We start from the raw sequence: 7,661 nt of genomic DNA, 5'->3' as shown, positions 1-7,661 counted from the left end.
ATTACTTTCATTTATACAAGAAAAGTATTCATAAGCCTACCAATTCGAAGAGTACAATACATTGAAGAAAACCCTGCACACTCTAGCATCATCATTCATGAGTGTTAAGTGAGAATATATTATCAACAACAACACTATTACATTCTAATCATGATCAACACATTATATTTGAATTCACATGTATATCCTTCAATTGGTGATCATACACAGATACTTCATATATAGAGGTACAAGGAAGATATCCATCAATTCAATAACACAATATACATAAGTAACCACCTTCACCTTTCAAGTGGATCAATAGCTCAAGCACAATTCTACTTCAACATGTAATTTGATAATAACTTGCCCTTCAAGGCTCATACTTCCAATTTACAAAAGCACACTACAATTGACATAATAAGCATGTATATTAACTCTATTCAATAACTAAAACATCATAAATTCAATTATAGTATTCATCCAATTACCATTCATTCAAGCGAACAATCATGAAAATAGGTTTTGGGGAAGTTCATGGGTTCATGGGGAATTTCTTCACTAATTCACCTTAAAACAACAAATTAATCATAATTTAAGTTTAATTGAACAATTGAAATAGTTTTATTCAAGAACCCATGACTTTAGTGAAACCCTAGAATTTTGGGGAAAGTTTAGTTTTGAAAACAGTGTTTGAGAGGGCTCCTTGGGTGAAATCTAGCCAAGGATGAACACCACCATACCTTTAATGGCAGAATCCCATGATAATCCCTTGAAAAACATGAATATTTAACCTTGGAAGCTTGAAGTCTTCGTCTTCAATGGAGGTTTCTAGAGAGAGAACTTTTGAGGAGACAGGTGGGTTCTAATTTTTCATTTTGAATACTGAGTTGAAAAATATTGTTTGATACTTTTAATACTCTTAAAATAGCATAATTAACCTAAAATAACCGTCCATGAACTAAACTAAACAAGGGAGGAATTTACCAAACCACCCTTGCCTTAACCGAACCAATACAACAAACCAGGTGGGGACATACGACTCCAAACCACGGACCATGGTCTGGGTCACGCCCCATCCTGGTCAAGCGTGCTTCGTGGCTGGGGGTTTGTTTTGGGGGCGTGGACACCTTCCGTAGGTTACCCTTAAATTTGGCAACTTTTCTCTTTTGGGGCTTCCTTGGGGTTAGGCTAAGGGTCCTCCCCAAGGACCCCTAGGGTTGCCCTTGGGGATTCGTACCTTGGCGTTTAACCCCTAAACCCGTCAACCATAACTCGGGACATCAAATAATAACACAAAAACCCCATTAAAACTCAAACATACAATCGTTAGGCTGTAGTTTTACCTATTCATTTTACGGGTCGTTACACCCCTAATCCAATCACATCCCAAGAATCCCATCTTTATATTCATATTTTCATGTTATTTTCTGTTTTAGTTGATAATTGAATACAAAACCCCCTTTGATATTTGACACTTGTGTCACCCCAAGCATACATTACGTTTTTCTTCGTAAATGTTTTTAGCTATGATTGACTTGAGCATATTTATGCTTTTCTATTGATTCGTAAATCACTCCCTGTGGGAATGATCCCAACTCACTAGTTAGGTTATATTACTACTCACGATCGTTTGCATTTAGTATTGGATTATGTGTCCTGATACATGAAATCAAAATGGTGCCGCTGCCGGGGAGTGGTGCTATTTAGAATGTTCGGTTAAGTCAAATTTTGTTCTTGTTTGTCATAGTTGAACTTACTTGATTTTTAGTTTGGTTTTGCATGCTTCTGTGTTGCTTGTTGAACAGAGAAATTGAGCATAGTTGGTAGCAACGGTGACCAAATGACTGAAACTAATCATAAAAAGGAGGAGAACCACTATTAGGCTCCAATATTAAATCAGCTAGACGATTTTTCCAAGAAGATAGTAGAGGTTGAAGTCCAGTGCAAAAGAAAAGATAAATACATACCCCCTCATAAGCGGAGAAAGTCTAAGGGCAATGAGAGTAGATGTGTCGAGGATGAGCTTTTAATCATTCTCCAAAAGGTCAATGAACCTGATAGAGTTCTTGAAGAGATGAAGGAGAATGTTGAAGTGCTAAATTAGATGATTGGCTCTTACTTCAGATCTATCCAGCTATTTGAAAACCTCATGGGTTATGTATTGCCGCATATCTATCCGAGACAACAAGAGGGGTTGCGTAGTAACACTATCGCTAACACCAAAAATGAGGTTTAAGTGTGCACTTGCGTCGTGCCACGATGTTCACTCTGCTTGGGAGGCAATCCAAGACCATTTATTGCTTTATTTTTGTTTCGGTAAAATGATGGTGTGTTGATGTTGTAGGTTAAAGTGTGGAAAGTGTTTGGAAAGTGCAGATTGGCGAGCAAATGGTCCACTCGGCGTATCACCGAAGAGGTCGGTGACCCTGACCCAGACCGACGTTAGACTCAAGACAATTTTACATTGGAATATGTAAAACTCGGCGAGCCCAGGAAATTATTGGTGAATCGATGACCAGGTCGGCAATCCCGACATAGACCAACGTTTTGACCCCCAAAATAACTATAGGTCCTGTAAAACTCGATAAGGTAAGTGACCACTCGGCGCATCACCGAGTTGTTTGGTGAGCACGACTAACATCACCGAATGGACGAGAACTGGATAGTTTTTAAAAGGCTAAAGGTTTAAACTTCAAATTCTTTCACTTTCCCTCACTTTCAAACTTCCCAAACTCACACCTAGTTAATATTTTCATTATTTTTTCATTCTATAAGTATTTTAGTCATTGGTTTGTGCTCGGATTTGGGATTACTTTGCCGCCTAGCATTTCAGTATTATCTTTATCAGCATCAAAGGTTGGTTTTCTGAACACCAAGTTTATTGTATACAATATGTTCTTATTTGCGGTATTCTTAATTTGTTGAAGTGTGTTGGGCCTCTCAGATAGGATTAGAATGTTTGAATGCCTATTTTAATTTGATAATCTTACCCGTATTGTATTAATTGCTGATTTCCCATATTCTGGTGCTTTATAATGAATTAAATTTCATGGGGTTGTTCTTGCATGTTGTTTAGTTTGGTTGGGTGAAGTCTGAGTAACCCGTAGTTGTGCTAAATTACGTGATTTACCCAATGATAAAGCGGTGACGCCATTCTTAAGGGCAAATGATAACAAATGGCCAAATTGGGCAAAACTGGGAGAAGCTTGAGTAACCAGGAGTGATGGGTGGTATGGGTCCTGATTAAATTTAACTAGTGCATGATTTGATTTTGTTTTTGAGGGTTGTAGGGTTGAATTTGAGAAATTGAGTTGAAAGTAGGCATGTAAGGTCGTTTGGCGAGCTGGGTCGAGCTCGTCGAACCACTCGGCGATTCGCTGAATAACCCCATCTCGCCTTTAATTTCATGCTTTATTTTATGTTTGGTTCTTTAACTTTCAGTGAGAAGCCTGAGGTTGCCGAAGGCACTCGGTGACTCACCGAAAGTCTTCTTGATCGCCCTTTTTCTACACCCCGAAAGCTGTTGGTGATTCATCGAAAGGACCTTCCCATCACCGACTTGCTAAAACTATAGTGCCAATCCTCTTTGCGAGCCCGATCTTGCTCGCTAAAGCAATTCGGTGACTTGCCGACTGGATCAGCGAGTTTGTCTGCAACTATTTTTCTATGCTATAGTTTGAATGTTTTCTAATGTTTTCCTGATGTTTTGCAGATATGGTAAAGACCAATATTTTCATACCACCCCAAAAAAGAGCACATGATATCACAAGAAATGAAGGGGTTCAAATCCTACCAAGAAGGGACGACAACAACCTCCACTTGAAGATAAAGGCAAGGGCAAGAAGCACATTTATGGCATGGAGAACACTCCCTAAGGCCCCTATATTCCTTCATGGTTATGGGGATTCTATGCAGTTGTGCAGGCCTTTTTGACTGATACACCCTTGGCAGCTCCTATTGGGATTGGCACTGCTATTTCTTCTAAGGTGACTACGGGCACTGATGCCCAGACAGATGGAGCGACTATGCAGACATGATCCCCTCTTTACCTCCCTCTTTGTCTTACTATATTTTGACTTTTGGATATTTTTGTTTGCATTTGAGGACAAATGATTTTTATTTTTGGTGGGGTGAGGCCATCCTTTTGTGACCTTTTAGGACTATCTTGTTTGTGTATATATTGGGTTTTGAGAAGAAATTGTGTTGTACACTGCTTTTTGTGGAATGTTTGAGCTTGTGGCTCCGTGTTTTTTATTGTAAATGATTTTTGACCCTTCCAGAAAAAAAATTCCACCTCTTGTTTATGCTGAATGTGGCTGTTCTTTTGAAAATTTGAGTATCGGTTTCGATCAATACGGATGACTTGAATAGTGCTCATAATCGCACAAAAATGAATGTGCGGCTACGATGAGACCAAATGAGTTACATAGGCAATATGTGAACTCTTTGCATCTCGTTATGACTAGCCAATTATCGAAGTGAATCTCTTGTGTTGAACATTGCACACTAGCAAAAGTGTGGAGTCTTGTTTGACTTTGGTGTCGATCCCTTGTGTGATGACCTTACCGTGAACCTTGCATGATGACACCTAGAATTTTCCCCGTTAGTTCGATTGACTAAGTGATGTGAACTATTGAGATGATCTTAGGCAACTTTAAAGACTGTGAACCAATTTTACATTATACCTCTTTTTGTGGCCTATCTTGTGAGTGTGTGAACCTCTTTTGAACACCCTTTGAGCCTTAACCTTTTCTTGGAAGAAACTTGATGAAAACATAAACTTTCTTGATCCAATACCCATAATCCTCATGATTTGTGGTTTGTTTGAATAGCTAACTTAGGCCAAAAGTCTAAATTGCGGTGTGGTGAAAAGAGAAGGTAAATCAAGAAGTGCAAGAAAGTGCCCTTTGACCCACGGTTTTGAGAAAAATGGAACCCCTCCATATAAAAAAAAAGAAAAAGAAGAAAAGAACGAAAAACAAAAAAAAATGAAAAAGTTGTGGAATAAAGTTATGAAAATGCAAAAAAGAAATGAGGTTTCCAACAGTCCATGGAAAGTGAATAATGGGATGACTTGTGAGAACTAATGAAAATGATGAAGTTTGGAAAGGAAGTGTTGTTCACACCACATTTCATGAGGACTATAGCCATTGAGTATAAATGACCATACCTTTGCACTAAGCCCCATTACAATCCTTGATAAGACCTTATTCGAAAATACGGGCAAACCTATGCGTAAAAGCATTCATTGTGTTCATCTTTGTGACTGTGAGCGTTGCAATTGATTTTGGAGCATCAAATTTTTAATCATTGCGTGTGAATATGGAATCATTCTTTGTTTGAGGGCATTCGAGTACCTTTGTTGATCTTGAACTTGCATTTGAAGCAAGTATTGTGAGCTTGAGATTCTTTGATAATGTTGAGTCACAACTTGAAACTTTGAGTGCACATTTGATCCTGGCATAAGTAAGTTGAGTCTTTTTGTGTGCATTCAAGATTGAGTCTTGTGTAGCACTGTTTGAGACAACTTTTTTGAACTACCGAATATAAATTTTAATTGAGGACAAGCAAGAGTTTAAGTTGGGGTGTTGATGAGTCCACGATTTGGAATCTTTTAGGGCTTTATTTTAGTAGATTTAGTGTCGTCAAATTTATATTTTGTGCCAATGAGCAAAAAGGAACAAGGCAACTGAAAGAACAAAGAAAAAAAGGCCTGAGGATTGCCTAAACCATTAGGCGAGTAGCCAAATGGCCATTATCTCGCCTAATATTCTAGTGTGCAAAACCCTAAAGGAGAAAATCAAGTTGGCGATAGAATAGAGAAGTCGCCGAGTCGTCGAATGGTTCCACAAAGTAGTGCCATATTGCCCAAAGTTACATACCTTGAAGTGATGAAGGCCAAAGCAAAAAGGCGATAGGAATGACCAAAGGGCGGATCGCCCAGTAGATCGACGATCCCGACTTATTGCGCCGAACAATCCTTAACAACACATTTTTGACAACTATAAATATGTTTTTAAATTCTTACTTTAGCACAATAATCTTTTAGAAATTTATATCATCTTTTATCATTGTTATGTTTTCAAGTTTGAGATCTTAGAACTTAATAGAGAGACAATAATTTCTTAGCTTTGAAGATTTGAAGATTTCCATTTCTGAGAAATTGGAAGTGGGTGTTGAAGATTTTCATCTTAGACCTTTGTAATGACTATATCAATCCTACCCAGTTGATGGAAACACAATTTGGTAACAAATTTTACCTTTTTACTATGTCTAGCTAAAACCCCAATTCTTGGGGTGTGATTATGGGTTGATTTAATTACAGGGTATTGTTAATTGATAGTTTATTTGCTGTTTAAAAGTGATTTCGTTCAGTGTAATTGAATTTAATGGGTTGTAGTTGCAAATACAATCTTAACTTTGTGTTTTTTGCTTGCTCGAGAGAGAGGTTTTAAAACTAAAATTACTGATTCGATGGTCTGTGGGTAATGGGTTGCCATGGATTCAGCTCGAGAGAGTGAATCCTAAAACCCTTCCACACATTCAGCTCGAGAGAGTGAATGAATTAAAACAAAAGTTGTTCTTCATTGCTACTTATTGGTGTTCAAGAGAAAGTTTACCCCCACTAAAGTATAGTTTATTCACCGATTTTCAGCTGATTACTGTTAATTATAATTACACGGCTGTTTACCTTAGCCCATAATCCATTCACATCCCAAGAATCCCGTCTCCATATTGGTATTTTCGTGTTATTTGCTATTTTAGTTGATAATAGAATACAAAACCCCCTTAGATATTTGACATTTGTGTCACCCCAAACTTACATTATGTTTTTCTTCGTAAATATTTTTAGCTATGATTGACTTGAGCATATTATGCTTTTCTATTAATTCCCAAACCACTCCCTGTGGAAACGATCCCAATTCACTAGTTGGGATAGATATATTACTACTCACAATCGTTGGCACTTAGTATTGGATGAAGTGTCCTGGTACGTGAAATCAGGTTGTGTCCCGAGACATCATGATTGGCACCTTATACTTCAAGTATTCATGAACATGCACATAATATCATGATCAAATCAATTCATGTTTAGAATAATTACCCTAAACCAATTCGAGTCTAGGTGATCTAATCTAAAGCATTATATGTAGAATTCAACATTCTAGGAGGATCACATTTAAACCCTCAATTTGCGTCTTTCATGATATAACTCTAGAATCTTAGGTTAATCAAGAATACACGTAGAATTAAACTAACATCAAGTAACTACATCATAATTAAACACCTCCACCTTACAAGTGTATCAACATCTCTAACACAAGTCTACTACAACAAGTACTTAGGTCAAACTTGCCCTTTCAAGGCTATGATTACAAATCCTCAATTCACCAACAATTTACCATAATTAGGCATAGATTATTATATAAGTCAACAATATAAATCAATCTAGGCTTAAATCCATCAACATTCATTCATAACCAACAAACTAACTTCATAAGGCACAATTTAGGAATTGAGAGAAATCATGGATTCATAGAGTATTATCATCTGAAATCATCAATTAAACATCAATAGAATCATAGTTTATAATTTGAAAATGTTTGATGCAAGAACCCATGAGATTGAGTGAAACTTAGGGTTTTTCATGAAACTTGAAAACTTTGAAACCTCTTTGA

The sequence above is a fragment of the Solanum stenotomum genome, chromosome 8 (assembly GCF_019186545.1).
Source record: "Solanum stenotomum isolate F172 chromosome 8, ASM1918654v1, whole genome shotgun sequence".
In the NCBI taxonomy this organism is placed as follows: Eukaryota; Viridiplantae; Streptophyta; class Magnoliopsida; order Solanales; family Solanaceae; genus Solanum; species Solanum stenotomum.
Note: the sequence above shows the minus strand (reverse complement) of the source record.